This window comes from Myotis myotis, unplaced genomic scaffold, assembly GCF_014108235.1.
Source record: "Myotis myotis isolate mMyoMyo1 unplaced genomic scaffold, mMyoMyo1.p scaffold_m19_p_3, whole genome shotgun sequence".
Classification (NCBI taxonomy): Eukaryota; Metazoa; Chordata; class Mammalia; order Chiroptera; family Vespertilionidae; genus Myotis; species Myotis myotis.
Window position 1 is genome coordinate 66,050,065 of NW_023416335.1, and position 22,123 is coordinate 66,072,187.

At 35.3% G+C, this 22,123-nt stretch overlaps 1 protein-coding gene across 3 annotated transcripts in view; it reads left to right on the top strand.

Annotated features, from left to right (window-relative positions):
* The window catches only part of PCDH9 (protocadherin 9), a 949,264-nt gene that overhangs the window by 725,768 nt on the left and 201,373 nt on the right, over positions 1–22,123 (top strand). The gene's annotated exons all lie outside the window — the stretch shown is intronic.

A 22,123-nucleotide genomic window follows, 5' to 3' on the forward strand; every position in this document is an offset into this window, starting at 1 on the left:
GAGCTGACATTATCTCCCATGTAGTATTCTGCAAAAAATTAAATGTATTTAGTTCATGTTCAGGTTACTGATTTTTTTCCTATTAACAGAAACGAAGATCTAAGGAATTTCAGGACCATTATAAATACCACATTAAATGTGAGAGAGGGGAAAAAATCATTATGTGTGTATTTAATGCGAATTCAAGGAAGTCTTTGGTCAATGGCATTTTATTACTTAGTGCTTATCAGTTTAAGGTGTTAAAGGGAAAAAATGCTAAAAATAAATAATAGTAGTGAGCATAAAGAAAGGACATAAAGAGGGCTCGAGCCACAAACACCCCTGAAGCACACAGACTGTTCAGGGTCACAGTGCTCCCTCCATCATTCCTGGCAGTCAGAAGGGGACAGGGCCTTCTTGTTTTTTTGTTGTGAACCTATTTGGATTGCTGCTTTGGCAGCAAAGGACAATCTGAGCAATAGGAATTATGTGTCAATCATCAAAGTTTTATTTAGCGTAACCCCTTGTCAGTAAAACATGGAAGTGTGGATCCTGCTTTCACAGGGCTGCCACTGAGCCCGCAAAAGAGAAGCTCAGAGTCTCTAAACGCTAGTCATCCTGGCCTTGCGGGAGATTTTTCCAGTGGCCAGCAAAGCCAGAGAAATACTTAGCACAACTTATATAACTGAGGGTGTCATTGTGCTGTGCAAATGTGGCTTCAAAGGCTCTTTCGTCATATCCAGATCATAACTTGTTGTGGGGAAGGGAACCGGTTTGTATTTTGTCCATTTCTCTCATAGTGTCTAGCAAATGTCTGAAGATATGATATTCTCACATTAAGGGGATTCATAGACTCATAAAACCTAGGGCCAAAAAGACCTTAGGGATTCTCTGGACTGACTCAATCTTATTTTTCAGATATGGAAATTCAGACTCAGAAGCTCAAGTGGTTTAGCAAAGGACATATTGCTAATTAGAAACAAGCCTGAGATTTTAATGTGTTCCCCTGACTTTTTCTCTGTAGATGGTCCGTTTGATCATCATTTTTACCAAAATTATCACCAGTAATGTGCATAACCCAATTAATGGCGAATTCACCTTGATAGATACAATCAAATGTACTGATTGGCTGTAATAATGAGCAATCTCTCATATAAGACTCACTAAGTACCGGATTTGGTTTTAGGGATTTGCATATATTAACTTATCTAATCCTTATAGGCCTTAAGGGGAATGCCGTATTGTGACACCTTTTTTCAGAAGAAGATACCAAGCACTGACAAGAGAAATAACTCATCCAAGTTCCCAGAACTCACAAGCCCAGTCGGCTTTCCCAACACAGTGTTGCTCCCCAGTGGCTGGGTCCTCAGAGTTTCCAGCAGCAAACTACTCCCAGAAACATCATTCTCCATAAACCCTTGTTTGTTGTTATGTCTGGGTCACCAGACAAGATTTTTCTTTATTTAAAGTAGTTTCACTTCAGAGATTTTGTTGCCCTGTGTGCCCTTGGGCCTTTGTTAGCACCATTTTATTGTTCTGATAAGGCAATTTGCCTTAGTTTCATATTATGGGTTAGAGTTTTGGTCCTGCCCATCCTAAAAGTTTTAAAATCCCTTCTACAGATAGATTGACCTCCCTGAATGCCCTTGCCCCTCCTACCAACAGCAGTGCAAACCAAGAATTTTGGAGTATGGCAAAACAAAAATATTTTCTCCCACCTAACTCACTTACATTCACAGTAAATTCAAATCTCCCTTAAGTTTATATAATTTATAACCCTCAGGCATTTCCTCACAGAGCAAATACCTACTTTGAGGTGACTATCTTCTCACCCAAGGACGATAAATAGACTAACATAGGTTTGGAATTACCTACAGTGTACCATTTTAATTCTGCTTAAATCCCCAGTCTTATGCATATAAAAATACACTTTTATAATATTTATTTTTAATATTAGACTAGATCACTTTAGTTAGATCAGATAATATCCCATTAGTTTATGTTTAAATATAGTGTTTATTTTGGGTAGGATATTTCCAATTTAAGGTCAAGCATCAGCTATTGTTTCTAAATTTTATTATTCAAAGTTTTTAAAGTATTGCTCTATTGTGCCTTGTTTTTATTATATAGAAAATAGGATTGGATAGAATATGACAATTTGTCTTATTAGGAATAACCGATTCCGTAATGTAGAACATATCTATTCATTTGTTCCTTCACTTATTATTCATGCATTCATTCTTCATTTTTTCACATGCCTACATCTAAACAATATTGTTGTGGAGAAAATTTTTAAAAATTGTAAAATTATTAAAAGGAAGAAAAACAAGAATTATGCATTAAAAGTGTGGAGTGCATGGCAGGAAGGGAAATTTATGATCAGCTGCTCATATTGAGCTTGAATATTAGCTCCAGGTTTTCTGAAGGCCAGTTTTTAAAAAGAAAGGGCAATGGATTGGGTGGCTGTCATTGTCTAATAAAGGGAAACATAGCAGTTCATTAGAAAGCACACACTTCTCTTTAATGTTGAATTCTGGGAGGAATTTCACAAGAGCTTTTAAGAGAATCTTTAAAGAACACAGTGGATGTTGTCCTTAATGGAATCTTTAAAAAAAAAAAAAATTACAGAGACTTCTAAGAATGACTGTTTTTTTCCAAAAGCTAAAAGCATAATTACTGTCAAAGGTCCTCAAAGCTATCTTTAATGCCACAGTCATGCAGCCCGGATATGTAGTGCTCTGGTGATCTCACTAGATAAAGAGATCAAGCTTAGAGAAAATGTAGTTTATATCATAATTGGATTTCTTGTTCTGCAATGATTTAATAAATCAATTAGGTATCAAGTGTTCAATGTGTCCCCTGAGTCAGCTGAGGTACTTTGAGGTCATGCTCAAAGTATAAGTTTTTAAAAATTATTCTTAATCTTGTGTATATAGCATTTTAGTTGGAAAAATAAACTTACTAAAATTGAAGGGCACTGGAAATATACAGCTAAATTATATCTTCTGTGTCCTATTCTGTGTTATAGTTTGCCAGGGGTTGGCAAACTTTTTCTGTAAAGGCCTAGATGGCAAATGTTTTAGGCTTCGCTGGACACATTAGGCTTCTGTGGCAGCTACTTATTCCTGCCAATGTAGCAAGAAAGCAGCCATAGACAATACTAAACTAATAGTCATGGCTGGATCTGGTTTGCTGGCAGGAGTTTGTACACCTCTGTTATTGAGCACACGATTCAACTGCATTCTGAACCATGGGGCACTGACTACAGATGCCTTAAGAGTTTAAGGGAAGAAATATCCTTAAGTAAGGAGATAGTTGCTAAAGGCTTTGAAGAAGAAAACAAATTTGAACATGTCCTGAATACATAAAATGATAAACGCACACAGAGCGTGTGTGTGTGTGTGTGTGTGTGTGTGTGTGTGTAGTTTGATGAGTGTAGCTGTAGTAGCTTTTTTTTTTTTTTTTACACATCTTTAGGTGTGTAGCCAAATGGCTAAAGACAAGGTATTGGATAGTCTCCAAATAATAATGGGATCCTTATTCAAATTCTTAATTACTCACAACGAATATGGAAAAATGATTAGCCATACTATAATGTCTCAGGACCTTCATAAGTATTTTTAATAGCTTTTCTAATTTTTCACATATGTTAAAATATTTCTTCATTAATACATATTAGAGTGAAAAATATCAAAAGCTTATTATACCATTCTGGATTTTTTGCCTTTACAGAGCACTGAAGGATAAAAAGAAAAGAGACAGAAGCACTTCTAGGGTTTTCATTGATAGTATTAGTGGCATTCAGTAGTTCCCTTGAAGAACTAGTAACATTAATCCATCTTAAAATAGTTTATACATGCCTTTGTTTTAATAATTTTGCCAGTTGTATCCACTGTATTCTCTAAACTTTTGTTTTATAAAGTTAGAGCATGTTTTGTCTATTGAACTGTATTGAGAAAAATAAAATTACATTCAGTTATTACACAATTTTTAGGTTAATGAGAGTTAATCAGGAAAGTAATGTTATATGGGCCAATATTTTTTAAAAACCTAAGTAAATATTTCAAATTATGTTTAGAAGAAATTCTGAAAAAATATTTCAACAAGAGCAAAACAAGTGGGTATGGAAAGAAAATGTTCTATTGTAAACTTGTAAATGTAGAAATCATAGTCCTTTGAATGAAAACATAAAAATAATTTTCTCAAAAGTGTAACTGATTTTAAGGCTAAATCAATTATAAGACACTCTATATGTTTAATTTATATTAATTATTTCCTATATACACAGAGAGGTAATCTCTTTTTAAATCCTGATTTTGTATTCTGAAATAAACTACCTGGCAGCAAATATACATTTGTGCAAAAGTTGTATAGAATGGTTCTACATGATGCATAATTTTCTATCAGTTTTATTCATCATGTGTGTTTTTGTTAAATAATCATTCATTTTTAATTTTGAAAGGTTTATAATATAGAGAAAAATGAAATGCTTATGTATTCACTACCTGGACTTAGCAGACATTAACATTTTTCTCTGTTTACTTCTGGTTGCTTAATTTTTATGAAAGAAATAAAACATTACAGATACAATATGTTCTCTCTTCCCGCTCAGGGCTATCATTTGCATGCATGATTTTAAAATTTTTCTACATAGCTATATAGCCCCCAAACAACAAAGATAACTTTTCTTATTCTAAATTTACCTAGATAATAGCATGCATTTATTCTTTTGCAACTTTTATTTAAATATAAGATGATTTTAGGAATGCTTTAACAAGAAATTTGATTAGCTGCAGTTATTAAAATAGTTACTAAACATAATAGTAACTCTAATTGGCTGAATAATTATATTAAACTTGTTTAAACATCAATGATATATTTTCTTATTCAAATATGACATACTATGTCTATATGATCAAAGCAAATTTCATATAAGTACCTTGGTAACACATATAAATAAATTCATTTATATAAAAACTGGCCATAATGCAGTATCTAGAGGGAATGCCTTCCCAAATCCCTCCTGAATTTTCTGTCCTTTATTCAGTAACTGTGCTTTTTATTTTAAAGTGAGGTTACTAAAGAACAAGGAATGAGTCTGGTAGCTCTCTCACAACACTTGCAGAATTTCAGGTATAATCAGGGAGCTAATATAGTTTTATGATGATGAAAACACTGTGCTTATAAAACAGAATAGAAATAAGTAGATATTTGGGCCCTGGATTTAAACTGAGACAAATGTCTCTGTATGAAATGGAATATTATGGGTTTATCTTCAATTCATTTCAGAAATACACTACAGTAGACCAGTGGACCAGATAATCACATATAGTTGGAAGTGTGAATGATGCAGTGTAGCCATTCATTGCTTTTACATTATGTAGCAGGAAGAAAATTGGTAAGAATTCAAAATGCCTGTAAATAGCAACCTTTTCTGAATAGAGGTTTCTGGAATGCTTACTAAATAAGACAATGGAAGCTTGCTACATCAACTGGCTTTCTCATGTCAGCAATAAAAACATACCTGAAGAATAAATTCTGTCTGCATTGAATTTCTGAATTCTATATAATATGCTTTAAATTTTTTAATGCAAATGTTGCCTAGGGCATTTACTACCTGTACTCAGCAACCCATTTTGCATGTTTCTCTTTTTTCTGTATCTACTTTATTTTCCCATTCATTAATTTCCAAACTCAAAAGATTTATTCCTTAGGCACACTGCCATTATCTGTCTTCATATGAGGACGTATCTCTGTACCATGTCTCAATCCCCCTACTAAATAAGTTTTATATATTGTACAAACCAGGTCTAGGTCTTTCAACAAGGTGAATGTCCCAATAAGTGTGGCTAATTAAAGTCCAAAAAATAAATTTTATTGAATCACATTAGGGACTTGGGATATGCCAGAGAGCAATGTCATAGCAAAATAAATTTGAGAACTTTAATTAAGTATACAGTATTTTGTTGGACTAATCAAACTTTATTTCACTCAGAGCTATTTAACCAGGTTTGCAAATATAAAGTGCATATTTTCAAAGAGATAAATCTCCAATGGTCTAAATCTACCTAGTGATTTCCAGCTGCTTATTTTACTTCCTGATATGTGGATGTGGTCACAGGGTCATGGAACAAAATTTACCCAAGAGTTGTTGATTCAGCTAAAACAAAAATGCCATGTCAAACCTTCTTTTGCAGTTACTACTTGTCACTGCCAGGAAATCGCTTTTTGAAAGGAGTTCTTAAATTTAATCTCCATTTAATTGAATTAAACACACATATCTGAAAAGAAAGTAAGAGGGGGAAGAAAAAAAGTCATCTCATTGCCAAACTGTTAAAAAAAAAAAAAAGAGGATGGATGGACCTTTTAAGGGAAAAATATCTCGACTTCAACATATTTCAAGGACACAGGGCATATTTTTAAGTTAAGAAAGGTTAGACATTTTTATTCTGTCAGCCATTCTATTGTTTTCATTACAGACTGAAGAATGAAAGACCATGAGAATATTCAGCTGCACCTGATAAGATTTTTTTTTCTTTAGAGATGACCCCAACCTGTGGGAGATGATTTATGAAATCATGATTTTCATTATTGGACTTGGTGCTGACTGTGTTGTTTTTGATTGATGGGCCTATAGTTTTTGTCTCCTTTTGTCTCCAGTAGAGAACAAGGGCATAAGAACACTGCTAGTGGATGAAGGAAATTATGTTGAAGGTGGCAGTATTTAGGGAGAAATGGTTAGAAGGATATGTAAAGCACTCAAATAATTTAGACACTTGATAAATCATGGACTTTATTTTATGTTTTAAAATAGACTATTATTTTAAAGAAGATTATATAAACTATGGCAGACAATTTGTAAAAGTTTTCATTTGCTGTTGATGAAAACAGTTTTGAAATGCAAGAAAAGGGGCATTTCAAAAAAAAAAAAAAAAAAAAGAAAAGAAAAGGGGCATTTCATTCACCCAGGCATGTAAACTGTTCTGACATAGAAGGCTATTTATTATTTTAAAAGCAAACAGTAAATACATTATTTCTGTTTTTACAGTAAATATAAGAAATAAGAAGTTGTAGTTTGTGCTAGAGTTAATAGCCCTCAGTTCAAATTTCAGGAAATTTCTCATTACATAAACAATATCCACTCTAAAATAATATATTTCTTATCCTATCTAATAAAGAGGGAATATGCTAGTTGACCTTCATGCTGTCACAAAGATGGTAGCACCCACAGCCAATAAGGAGAGAATATGCTAATTGACTGACCCACCCTAAAAGATGGTAACATCCACAGCCAATAAGGAGGGAATATGCTAATTGACTGCCATGCCCTCAAGATGGCGGCACCCACAGCCACAAGATGGTGATGCCCTGCCCAGTCCCCTCAGTCCTGCCACATGCCTGCCTCCAGAGTCCCCCAATCCGCTCAGCCCCCCAGCTACCCAGGGTCTGCCCAAAGCCCAGGTAACCAGGACCAGCCGAGGCTTGCATTGCCGGCAGTGGCAGCAGTAGAGGTGTGATGGGGGCATTACCTTCCTCTGATCACTGGGTTGCCTCCCGCCCCTGAGGGCTCTCGGTCTGTGAGAGGGGGCAGGCCGGGCTGAGGGACCCCCCCTCCATTGCATGAATTTTCATGCATTGGACCTCTAGTTATTTTTATAAATCTAAAGCCTGTATGTGTGTCTGTGTAACTGTGTTCTCTTTAAAAAGTTTCAAAATAATATAAGTAAGCCTACAGATGAAAGAGAATAAGCTTCCACAACAAAGTTTGGGCATAAAGTATCTGTAAATATTGAGGAAGTCCAGCCAGGACTACAGAGAGTGAGAAGCATCTGCATTCTCCTTTGAAATATGTCCTAGTTACTCTCAGAGCCTATTCTTATTTAATATTTTGTCCATTCCAAACAAAACAACTTTTAGAAAAAGTTACTTAAAAGCCACATATATTTTTTAAAGTACAAATCTTTGCTCATAATTGATGCAACACATTTATTAATGATTAATAGCTGTTTTCTATTAAACATATATATTGTATGAATATAATTTTTTTATTTTTAATATTTTTATTTCTTGATTTTTTAAGGAGAGAGAGAGAGAAAGAGACAAAGATTGATTTTTTGATCCACCCATCTATCTATTCATTGGTTGATTCTTATATGTGCCCTAACCTTGATCAAACCCACAACCTTGATCTATGGCGACAAGATGACACTCTAACCAACTGAGGGACCCAGCCAGGGCTGCATGCATACAATTTTTAAGGTTAGATTAATAAAACATACTATTTGTTAGATAAATTAAATTGTTTTATATGTTTTTCTGAAAGTTTGTTCAAAAAGTAGGCAGGCACAAATCCAGGCATAAACATTATAAAAGTTGTGGTGCTCACTCTAGGAAAGGAATATAAAATTATAAATCCATTGCTTAGGGAAGTACATATTAATTAGAAAGAGGCCTATACAAGTGAGAATCTCTAAAAGTTAAGCTTCATGAAGTTCATGGTAAAACTGTCTGCATTACTTTTCAAAATGGAGTGAAGAAAAAAATCATTAAGCATAAGTAAAACACATCAATTATGATAACCTGGCTAATCTGTACAACCCCGACCTCATCATCATCATCATCATCACCATCATCATTTATTGAGCACTTATAACATTCCAGACACTATGCAAAGGATATGCATCATCATCTCATTTAATTCTCATAACAATTCTATGAGGCATTTGTTGACCTTCTGATCTGCATTTTAAAGATGAGGCAATTAATAGTCAAGGAAGTTTAACAATACGCCTCAGAGCATGCAGCTAGTAAGTGGAGAAATACAAATTTCAGTTCTAATTTATAGGGATTTCAAGTCAATGAAACTAAACAGAATGCTATAATATATACAATGAAAGACAACTACAATGCAAACTAATGTATACATTTCCATTTTTATCCAGAAAAATCTTAAATGTATGATGATTGTGTGTTTCATAAATACTTAGGAATCTTAGTGTTACAGATTTAATATCAGAAGGTTTTGGATATTAATCCTGAGGAATAATGGAACGTTCACCGCTCATGACAATTTTAGGCCTCACTGACATCATTTATCCTGCATGCTTATCGAAAGAGTGGCTTTCTTTAATGAGCAAAGGAAGCATTGCTGCAACAAATTTTTGGTTTCCAAATTTTACCTAGATGTTTACATGGATAAAATATTTAACAGCGTTTCAATGAGAAATTTCAGGGATCATTGAAAAGGTCTTGTTTTGCATATATTTTATCCTTTTAAAAACATAACTATTCTATAAGTAGAGGATATATTATAAGATTTTAATAAAATGTTTACCCAATCAAAATATTCCATTCAAGCCCAGCAGACATGGCTCAGTGGTTGAGCACCACTGAGCACTGACCTATGAATGAGGAGGTTACAGTGTAATTCCTGGTCAGGGTACATGCCTGAGCTGTGGGTTTGATCCCCAGTGTGGCGCATACATGAAACAGCCGATCAATGAAACTCTCTCATTGTTGATGTTTCTATCTCTCTCTCCCTGTCCCTTCCTCTCTGAAATCAATACAAAAATATACAGTTCAAGACTTGACTGCTTTAAAACAGAAACATACATTATTAGATTCTTGAGCAATAGGGAATGCATTTATTTTTAAAATGGGGCACATGGGAATGCAAAATACTCAATAGTTGGATTAAATGAGCATTTTATCAGTCTTTATTTGGAAATATATTTGTAATTCCTTTGCCTTATAAGTCTGTTTGAAAATTAAATTTTAGCCCATAATATATCCATGATTACTTTTATAGAGAAATATAAGTGTGCAGCTCAGTTGCATATTTTTTCTTCATGTAAAATGTAAGCGCCAGGAAGATATCACTGGGCTCTGTTTGAATTACCAGATCAAAATTTACACTGGCCAAAATTAACCAGGCAAATACTACTTTATTCAAGACTATTACAACAGAGAGAAACTGAACTGCTAAAACAAAGGTGAGAACATTTTAAGCATTGAGGTAAGCTGATGGTAAAGTACTGGAGGACATGGTAGGAAGAGGCTGATCAATGAGGTGAGTCAAGCTCATTTAGTTATTCCAGAATTTGCAAATATTTGTTTGTTTGTTTTTCTTTGATTAGGCCATCTGTGTTTGCTAATTGTTGCCCGTCTAAGGAGATAGGCTCCTAAGGCTCCCACAGAAACTGGGAGTTAGGGAGGCTAGTTCCTTCTAAGTTTCCATTTCAAAGAGAGGGTTCTTAGGTTCTTGAGAAAGACATTTCCTGAGTTCTAAAACTGGCAAGAGGCTAGAAGAAGATTCAAAAACATTTCGGAGAGGCAGAAAGAGAATTCACAATTTCAAATTTGCTAAAGTTAAGTGCTCTAAGAAAAGGGAGTTCAGAGATCTAAAGTGCAAAGAAATGTCTAACATTTAGTCAACTGAGAACTTTACACTGTAAAGTTCAGTCACATTACATATATAATCCAGTTAAGAGAATCTACTGGCTTCTTTTTGGCTACTATAATATACTCAACCTATTTCGCACCTAATATTATGTAAGTTATCTTTTTCAACACATACGTATACAAATACTTATTGTAGGCTAAGCATAATTCAAGCCCTATTAATATTCATTATTTCATTTAATCCTCACATTCTAAAAAGTATTTCTCATCACCACAATTTACCTATAAGGGAAAGGAATATAAGTTTATAGGGCTAATAAGTAAAGGATCTGGGATTTGAACCAAAGTATTTCTGACTCCAAAAAGCAGTTATACTGTATTACGTGCCCAATAATTTCTCCAAAGAAAGTAACTTGGCAGTTTCTTTATTGCAGACATAAACATGTTTTCATGAAACAGATTGGCTGGCATGACATCTATTACTCAGTCTTGCCATACTGTGTGGGATAGTGGGAATAAATAAGACAATAACCCATTAGGCTAATATGATGGAGGTACTGAGTAATGGTATTTAGTGTGGGCTTTTTGTGACTATCCATAGGGTGCCAAGACCCCTTGTTTCATGAAAGTCATAGTGTTTTGAAACATTGGTTAATTGACTCCAAAGTTCTTGGTGTTGTTGTACTTGATATCTGTATTTCAAAGTATGTGTCCACTCTTGCATACTATGATTACCAGTGAGCAACATAATAGTGAATTCAATGTCTGTTATCTGACTAGCACAGTTTTTAATAAAATGTTTCGCTAGAGAAAGGCTCATGGAAAAGAGAGAAAGCTAATGTGTTTTTGACAGGCATGCAAAATCAGCAGTTATGACATGGGGACATCCAGGCCCAGAGCTCACAGGTGCTGTACAGAGCAATATATTTCTCCTTTGAGCATGTGGCCCAGAGACCAGGACGATGTCAGGTAACCTATTTAGTCTCCTGAAAGTGACAGGTGAGATCCTTTGCTGCTCTATGATTCAAAACCTTAATTTTTGAGGATGATGGACTTTGTTAACAGAAAGAAGAGTAAAGAAGCCCTTTCTGGATATGCCTACACTCAGATGGCAATAGGTTCTCACTCTGTACTAAAGGCGCATGACTCTTTACCTGGGGGCCTTTTTAGAATACAGCTACCTAAATACCTCTCTAGAAATTCTTACTCAATTGAGTTGGGTGGAGTTTGGGCTTCAGTAGTCTTTGAAATCTTTCTGGGTGATTCTAATATCTAAGCAGAGCTGCGATACACTGCTCTATATCTTCATAGTTTATGGTAAAACAAACCAACAAACCAAACATTAACCTATCTATATCAGGTCAAGGATATAAGGATGCGGCTAGCAATTCATCATTTCTATGTGAAAACTCATAGTCTTAGAGATATATTCAGGTATTGTCAAAAGCAAACCATCTCATCAAATATTATGTTCCTTCCTAGAAGCAGATACAGTACTACTTACTCCTTCTGAGAAGCAGCATTTATAATTAAAGAGGATTTAACTAGTTTTCCAAAGAAGAGTATTCTCCTCCCAAACCTATCACACAATAGCCTTGAAGACTTATATCAGCCACGTAACATAGCAAGCCTAAAAATTTCCCCCCTAAATACTATCTCCCCATTTTTTATCTTTTACATTTAGTCTTTATTTCTCAACAATTCAAGTTAGATATTATTGATCCCATTTAAAATTAACTAAATTACAGTAAAAATCATGTTGGTAATTTGTCCACGATCCCACCTTAAGAAGCACAAACAAAAATTTCAAGTCCCTTTATTTGGCCTCAATGTGAAATAAATTAAGGCTCATTTGCAAACAAAACTCCTTTAACTTATATAAACAGAAAGGTGGCTTACACATTCATTGAATGAACTGGAGGGGCAGGCTGTAGGCTCTGCCTCCTGAGTGACTCCCAGGCCCCGGAGGCCCTGGCCTGCCCTGGGCTGGAAAAGCTCCCTCTGCCTTTGGGAGGAGCCGTTGAATCACAAAGCTGCCAACAGAGACATGCTGTCAGAAGCCACACAGCTAACCTGATACATGGCCCTTCGCCTGTCCTTCACTTAACTTGGCTCTAAATCTAAATCTAAGGAAAGTACATCTGATTGGTGAAAAACCTAAATTTAATCCAGACCGTGGTTGCAAAGCCATGTGGGAAACGCCGTTTTACTTTTCCAGATTCTGCAGTATAGAAAGGTACACAAGAAACAGGTTGTGCACAAGAATGGATATTGAACTGCCAAGGTACCACATCCACCACAAACATATATGCTGTTTTTACTGTTTGTGACCATAATATGTTCGTGTTCTGATCATGAAATGAGATAATGTGAGGGGTTCCTAGAATAGTAGCTCATTTTCAAATGCAAATTATAATTATTAAGTGATCCAAATGATAGGTAACACTCACTTATAGCAGCATTTATTTAGAACAGCAGTTCTCAACCTGTGGTTGCGACCCCTTTGGTGGTCGCACGACCCTTTCACAGGGGTCGCCTAAGACCATCCTGCATGTGAGATATTTACATTACGATTCACAACAGTAGCAACATTACAGTTATGAAGTAGCAATGAAAATAATTTTATGGTTGGGTCACAACATGAGAAACTCTATTTAAAGGGCCAGAAGGTTAAGAACCACTGATTTAGAAGCTACCATGTCCCAAGCACTACTGTAAATGTTTTATATCAAATAATTTAGTTGATCTTTATGGAAACCTTATAGACAAACTGAGGCATAGAGGTTAAACAGCTATCACAGGTAACATGACGAGAGCCAGGTTTAAGCCCATGTAGTCTGCACACCTACCACTGTGTAACCCTGTCTTTGTGGCAGACATAGACAGAATTAAGCTTTCATCAAATACTGTGATGCTTTACAATGTGATTAATGCTTGAACATGACACATTCAAATATGAAGCAATAAACAACACCCACGAACCCACACATTCAGGGTTCCTGACAAAGGAGATAAATGGGGTAGGCTAGTAACAATAGAGGGTTGCGGAGGAAGAAGGAAAATCCAGCTCTCCCCGCATGTAAAGTTCAAAATAAATCATTATTTGGGGATTTGTGCACCCGTGATACCCATTCTGAATTTTTGCTGCATAAAAATGAAGAAAAAAATGTGTTTCAAATTAAATACATTTTGCCTTAAGGAGCTTCAGACAGTTTGAACTTGCAATGCAGCCTGTGAATGAATATTTAATTTCACTTTCCTTATAAGTGAAGTTGAATCACTTTTGCAAGTCTGAGGGTGACAGTTTCAAATTTCAGCTCAGGCAGGCAATCAACAGAGAATAATATTACAGCAGGAGAAAAAGTTGGTGATTCAGTAATGACATTTTAATGTTACAGAACAGAGTATTGGTATAGAAATCTGCAATCCCTTGTGATAGCTTTTTGTTGACTTAACAATCAATACCATCACAACAATAAAAATATGCAAGTCCCTAGCTGTAGGCAATGCCTAAGAATGAGAACTTGTCCATCATTTGTTACAACCTTCCAGGTTTCTCTGCACAACACAGAATTTCCCCTGCCTTTAATCTCGTGTTATAAAGCAAGGCATAGACCTTTAAAGATATTGAAAAAGCATTTCTTCCTTTTGGCTATTATTTACTAAAGCAAAGAACACCTTTTTCAGTTAGCTTCTAAAAGGAATTTGCATTTTTATTTTAAATCGAAACAGTTTCAAGTGCAGTAGATGGTATCTTATTATCATCAACCATTTATTAAGTTTTCTTGCCGCATGGCGCCATAATCAGGATCTAAAACAGACGTGGTCTCTGTCCATTAGAACAGAGTGGCCTGTCACCTGCTGCCTAACCACAGAATGGACTCCAGCTCACTCCCTGTCTTTACTTGTTGACTTAAAGAATAATGACTGTAACAGACATCTTTTTGAGTAATGATGTTTATGAACCGATCTTTTTTCTTATTGTGATCCAGAAGCATTTTCTTATTTCTGACATTTTTCTGTTTCCAGGGAATCTTGAAATAGACTGCCATCATGCTCATCTTCCAGGGTAGGAAGAAAGAAAGAGGATCAGCAGGAGTTCAGAATTTTTTCAACTTTCAGTTAGGGAAATATGATCATAGGCATTTTCCAGGCTTGTTTTGTGGGGTTATTCAACTGTGATTATTTTTTAAAATGTGAAAAATACAGGTCCACAAAAATGAGAGTATTAGATCCTTCTTCCCATCAAACATTTCTATGTATATGTTCACTTCACAACTGTTTACAGTGACTATCTGCCCATGACAGGGAAGACATTAGCTATGATGTCTACCCTTAAGGAACATATAATCTCCAAAGGGAGAAAAGTAAGGAGTCTTAGAATCTTACTATAAAACCACGGTTAGGAGATATACTCTACGCATGTGCAAGAGCTGTATAGGGGTGCAGATTACTATCTTGCCCTAGTAAATGCATCTCATGAGGAATGAAAATAGAAATAGGCTTTGAATGCTGAGCAGGGTTATCCCAAACTGAGGGGGTAGGAAAGGCACTCTAGAGAGATGAAAAACATTAGGAGAGGTATGTCAACCTCAAGGCTCACAGTATGTCTGGAAATGATACATAATCCGGTATGAAAAAACAAACAAACATAGGATATGTAGTGATGGAATTTCTGAATAGAAACCTGGGACAGAATACAGATGGCAGTTTTTGAAGGATCATGTGCTCTGCTAAGGAGTTTGAATTTACCCTGATGAAATTCGTAGCTATGGAAAGGGAGTGTTAAAACTACTTGGGGGATGATAAAAATAGGAATAGATGGTTTTCTCAGTGTTTTACCTCAGAGGCGTTATTTATCTGGTCTTAGATCCTGTGTGAAGTGTCCCCGATACCTCTCCTACCAAGTAGTGTGACAGTCTACTCCTTTATCCAGTCACCTCTGTCCACATATGTTCATTGAACATCCATTATGCTCACCATAGTCCATGGCTCTGCATACACAGTGATAACCAATGTTGACAGTCTCTGCGCTCATAGAAGTATCCTATCACAGTGCATTAATTAACTATCTACAAACACACCACCCAAACCTTAGAGGGTTAAGGTCATTAACCATCGTCTTTCTCACAATTCTATGGGTTGACTAGGTCATGTTCTACTGAGCTAACCAGGACTTGCTCTTGGTGCTGCATTGAGTGGAAGCCAGCTAGACTGGCTGGTCTACCATGCACTCTCTCATATGGCCAGCCCAGATGCAAGTGATAGAGAAATAGACTCCATCCTTTGAAGGGAGAAGCTGAAGAGAAGTATGGGCTTATGACTATAGGAGAAGTCAATATTGAATAAGGCAATTACAAATGTCAACAAGTGCTTTGAAGGAAATAGGCCTAATCAGGAGTTAGATGTGGGCCCAGACAACCATTTTAGGAAGAAGGATCAGCCAATGCCTTCCTAAGAAGGAGATATAAATTTGCAACCTCAAAGGAAACAAGCAGCCAGTCGCCTCATCTTGAAGAGACAGGGGAAAAAGGGTATATAAGAAGCAGAGATGAGAGGTCCGTGTGTCTGAGGAATACTGAGCTGAAGGGCAAGTGGCTTGAAATCAAGTTAGATTTCCATGAGGAATCATTCTGACTAGTGGGCTTTGTGGACTGTGTTTACAAGTTTTAAACTTTTTTTTTTTTTTTACAATTCTCGCCCATTATCTGTCTTTTTTGTTGATTTTTATAGTTTGTTTTTAGGGACATCCCTTTATTTAACAAGGTCCTACCAATTTTTAAACATAAAGGGTGATCAAGAAATGCTATCTGAATGAATCAGTTAGGGTAACAGATAACAGCACACATTTGGAAATATTAGATTTAAATCAGTCATTGAAAGTTGTACGTACTTTAAAGAGGGCTTTTGCTTTATGATTTTGGAACTTCAAATACGATGTGATTGATATGATAATTATCTCTTTTGCAAAGATAAGATAAGGAAAATGAAGCTTAAATGAATCAAATTATTTGCTCAAATTCACCCCAAAATTATTAGTGAATCTAATTTCATTATCTAACACACTACATCTTCTTTCATGCTTTCTTTTCGTAAGATAATAAAGAAGAGAGACTACATCAGTTAAAAAGAGAAAATTACACATTAGTATTTTAGAAAATAATTTGAAAAGTATCATTTAGGTCTAACTTGGAAGAGAATAATTCTGTATGTTTGGTAAAATGCAGATTCTTATTAATTAAAATGTTCCGAAGGGGAATCTCAAAATACATATTTTTAATCTCTCCCCCAATACACTGATACTTTGGAAAAACACTATACTTTGGGGAAAAAAAAGTATATCCATTATTCTTCACAAGATAAAGACATTTGTTATGAAAACTTGATAAATTAATTATTTCATTGCTTAAAAATTAAACAATATTGGAGATCAAGCATGCATTTATGAAGATAAATTAACAGCAAAATTTAGTGCAATTCCAAATTGTAGATAATATGTTTGCTTTGTGTTTTGTTTTTTTTTTTTTTTTTTGGAGGGGATAATTGACTAGTTTTTTTTTTTTAATATATTTTATTGATTTTTTACAGAGAGGAAGGGAGAGAGATAGAGAGTTAGAAACATCGATGAGAGAGAAACATCGATCAGCTGCCTCCTGCACATCTCCCACTGGGGATGTGCCCGCAACCCAGGTACATGCCCTTGACCGGAATTGAACCCGGGACCCTTGAGTCCGCAGGCCGACGCTCTATCCACTGAGCCAAACCGGTTTCGGCATAATTGACTAGTTTTTAAAGGAATATTTTGCAGTGGGATTTTCATCTTGCCAATATTTTAATAAATTGCCTTGAATGTTTAATTGTATTTTATTAAAAGTTTCATTCTTCACTAAGTTAACTCCCATTTAGATATCTAGCTTGTATCTCCAGATTCTTCACATCCTCTTACAACACAGGGCAGAAATGGTTTAAAAGTTTTGGGAGACAAAATTTCTAACCTTGGGAGATCATTATTTTTTGTTAACATGTTTTATATAGTTTACATTTTATAAAAATAAATCACTCATGTGATTTGAAAATCTAGTAAAACAAACTTTAAAAAAATACATAGGTCATAAGAAATAACTATAATTTTTATAAGTAGTTTATTAATAGAGCAGCCTTTTCCAATAGACGCATGTGAGCCAAATATAAAAATTTAAAATTTCTAGTACCTATGTTTTAAAAAGATAAAAAGCATGTGTGCGCCACAATAAAAATAGCATACTCAATGTGACAGCTAACATAACACCAAGTGTTACTAAAACAATAGTCTGTTTAACAGAGCAATATTTTACTCTGCTTCTTTTTATTAGCTTAAAATTTAACTAATTAAATTAGTTGAATTTAATTTAATAGTTCAAACACTGAATAGCCACATGTGCATGGGAGCTACCATATTGGATAGCACAGAGAGAGGATATCTAAACTGGCCACTGGCAAAATTGCAGAGAAGCTACTGTCTGATCTGAACCCTAAGTAAGCCGTATAGCACCTCTGAATGCCTAACACTCAGCTCCAGCCAGAAAGCACTGAAGGGTTTTCAGACTTTGTCAATTCTCTTATACCTTTACTTTCTTTTCTGTTAGATGACAGCTCTTGGTCAGGAAAAAGTCGCTTTGTTCTACTTTATTCGTCCCAGAAAGTGTAATGATTCCATTTTAGCAAAATGCACCTACCTCATTAAAAGATCTTTAAAAACGAGTGCGCTATTGCTGTGGTGGGGAGATGTTTCAGTTCTTTAGGATGCGCATGTCTCCTTGAGACTCTCATTTATCTTAATTGTTTTACATGCCTGCATATTTGAGCCTATTAGACTTTACTGGGATCATTATTGTTGCTGATTATTGAGAAAGTAAGTTTTTAATTCCAGAAAATAATTTGCTTAAAAATGTAAACCTGCAATTGGGTTAGCGGCACTTGGATGAGGACCAGATCATTCATAGTTGCTGGGAAGAAACAGGCAGGGAGAAAAATAAGCTTATAATGAATGGAAAGGAAAATTTCCTAGAGTCACTCTGTTCATTTCCCTTATGCTGTTTAATGAAATTCTTTATGATACACTAGAATATAGTTGACATTTAAGAGCAAACTGTTTAATGCTGATTCACCACATGATAAAGTACTTTGGAGCGTAAGGCTTCTTTACCCTTGATGGGAAATGGTGTGTAAAACACTCAAGTCTTTGTGCCTCCCAGTCAGGAAGGAGAGGCTGCTCTTAGAGGAGAGCTGAGCACAAACTGTGCAACTAACATGGGTACTAATTTCAACCTTTCAGCAAAGAATACTCTTTAGAATGTGCATTTTTAATTTTTAATTAAATGAGATTTTATTTTAGCAGTTCTTAAGTTTGGATCTCATTTTTTGAGATTTCTTCCCTCATATTTATTGAGATATAATTGAACTATAAAATTGTGTAAGTTTAAGTGATTTTATATAAATAAATATACATAATTATGTTTTCTTACATAGGTGTGTGTGAATATATATGTGTGTGTATACATAGATATGTATATATATATGTATATGTTATATATGTATATATAGATATATATGTGCATATATATCTATATATATAAAGAGCCAGGGGCCGTTGCATCCGAAACAACTGAACGGATGACTGAACAGGCTGAGTGGGGCAACAAGGCCGGCAGTGGGGTTAGTGAGGGACGACCAAATGACTGAACAGCAGGCTTTGTGGGGCAACCAGGCTGGCAAGGGGTGCGGTGAAGGGCGACCAAATGACTAAACAGCAGGCTGCATGGGGCAACCAAGCTGGCAGAGGGGGGCAGTTGGTGGCAACCAGGCCAGCCGGTGGGGCAGTTGGGAGTGACCAGGTTGGCAGGGGAGGCAGTTGGGGGTGACCAGGCCAGCAGTGGGAGGCAGTTAGGGGCAATCAGGTTGGCAGGCAGAGTTGGTTATGGGTGATTAGTCTGGCAGAGGGGTGCAATTAGGGGTGATCAGACAGGAAGGCAGGTGAGTAGTTAGGAGCCAGCGGTTCTGGATTTTGAGAGGGTGCAGGCTGGACTTAGGAGACCCCCTCCCCCATGCATGAATTTCATGCACCAGGCCTCTCTCTCTCTCTATATATATATAGATAGATAGATAGATAGATAGATAGATAGATAGATAGATAGATAGTGATTGCCTCACAATGTTAACAAATCTACCACCTAACATCTTTTCCATTACATATTTTTTTGGGTGAGAACTTTTAAAATCTGCTCTTAGCAACTCATTCTTGAAGTTTGTCCCCTTTGACCACCTTCACCCATTTTTCTCACACCCAGCTTAAACCACTGGCAATCACCAATCTGTTCTCTGTTTCTGTGAGCTTATTTATTTTAGATTTGACATCTAAGTGAGATTATGAAGTGTCTTTCTCTGCCTAACTTATGTCATTTAGCATAGTGCCCTCAAGTTTCATCCATGTTGTCACAAATGGCAGGATTTCCTACTTCTTTTTTCAATGACTGAGTAATATTTTTTTTAAATATATTTTATTGATTTTTTACAGAGAGGAAGGGAGAGGAATAGAGAGTTAGAAACATCGATCAGCTGCGGCACATGCCTTCGTTGCATGTACCGCAACCAAGGTACATGCCCTTGACCGGAATCGAATCTGGGACTCTTCAGTCCACAGGCTGACGCTCTAGCCACTGAGCCAAACTGGTCAGGGCTATATGTATATTTGTGTGCGTGTATGTGTGTGTGTGTGTGTGTGTGTGTGTGTGTGTGTGTGTAAAATCTCACGTGTTTTCTTTAGCCATTAATCCATAAATGGACACTTAGATTGTTTTCATGCCTTAGCTGTTGTGAATAATACTGCGATGTATTTCTTCAGGATTTTTGTCCCTTTGATATATACCGAGAAGGAGACATTATTTGCATTACTATGGATAACATCACATCCATGTGGTAGTTCTATTTTAACTTTAAGTGGAACTTTCATACTATTTTTGTAGTAGCTACACTAATTTACATTTCCACCAACGATGTATAAGTGATTTCTTGTTTTGTATAGAATTTTAAAAGTCCTGGTGACACTGCAAATGGAAATAATTACAACTAACATGTTAATTCAGCTATTGGAAGTGTAGTTAAACCTGAAATAATTCTTGAAATTTGAATTATTTTAGGTATATTTTTTTGTTAAGTATTTTTTTATTGTTAATCTCAACCAAATAAAACATGCTATGTAAAAAGAGGAAAAAAGCACAAGTGATTGTCTTGTCAAACAAGTAGTATATCTCATTTGTAATGAACATTCTAATATTATAAAATTAGTTAGATATTAATAAAATATAGACCACATAAATTAAAAAAAAGAAAAAAGAGTAAAAAACATACAGGAAAACCTAGAAATCAATAGTATAATGGAGTTTTTCTTGTATTACACAAAATCTAGCGCATTAATCTTTGCATGGAAACTGATAAACAATAAGCTATATTAACATCACAATGTTCATAATATAAAATTCTTGACATTTCTGATTTTGAATAACACTAATATAAATAACAGTCATGAAAATTATTGAGATCTTCCCTAAATATTTCATGCGCATTATCTAATTAAAAACTTACTCTGTTAGGGAATTTATTTTCCTGTTGTATATGTTTTTAAAAAATGAAGGAAAGGAATGAAATTCCAGAGACATTCACAGAAATTACAAACCAGAATAACAATTGTTGTAACAATGGATTATTCTCTTTTATGCTATACATTCCATAATTTATTAATTCTACATGATAGAATTCGAAGAAGATATTCTTATAGTGGTTTGCCTACTGTTTTTGTGGCATTATGTTTTTCACATATTTAGTATCTTTCTATATTGCTATTGCCTTTAATAAGTTCAAATAACATGATTCATAAGTGTTCTGACTCACCACTCACCCCCGGTCTACGTGGTTTAAACTAGTCTACTCCATAGTTCTTTACACACCACTGACAACACTCCTCCTTCACCACTGTCCTGAGAATCACGACTTTTAGCTGATGTTCAGATCTCATAGCTAATTAATTGGAACAACAGTGTTTTTTTTTGTTTGTTTGTTTGTTTATATACAATATCATAGAAATTACTTTTTTACATATGGCCATTTTTTAAATAAAAATATATTTTAAATATTTAGTATGAAGATAATAAATAAAATAAATCATTTCAACATTACTTGTTCTTATTTTTCCCACTCAAAAATTGCCTTTTTTAAATTTCAAGGGTTAAACATAACACTAGGATAAAATATATATGGTATGAAGATTTTTCTAGCCCCAACCGAAAAGCTTCTGTTTTGTCTCTCTCCTTTACATTTTCCGTTAGGCATTTAGGTCTGACATATCAATCAGAAAATAAGTAAACAATGATGAAAAGTAAAATGTGCCTTTAACACATCATTCTGTTCATTGCGCTTTAAGTGAACTATTGCCATGCGACATTTGAGAATGATATCCTACATGTTTAAATCAAAAAATAGCTCTGGTCTTGTGTTTTGACTCTGTTGATAGAAGGCAAATTTTAGTGTAGCTGCCAAGCAACTTAAGGGCCAAACTCAAGACTCAACTATAAGAGCTAATTTATCAAAGGCAAGATGAAAATCACTTCTCTATTTTTTTGTGGGTGTGTCAAATACTCTTTGTGTTATGTTTCTTTTTTAAATTTCTTCATTAAGTTCTCACATATGTGTCCTTACCCCCACATTACCC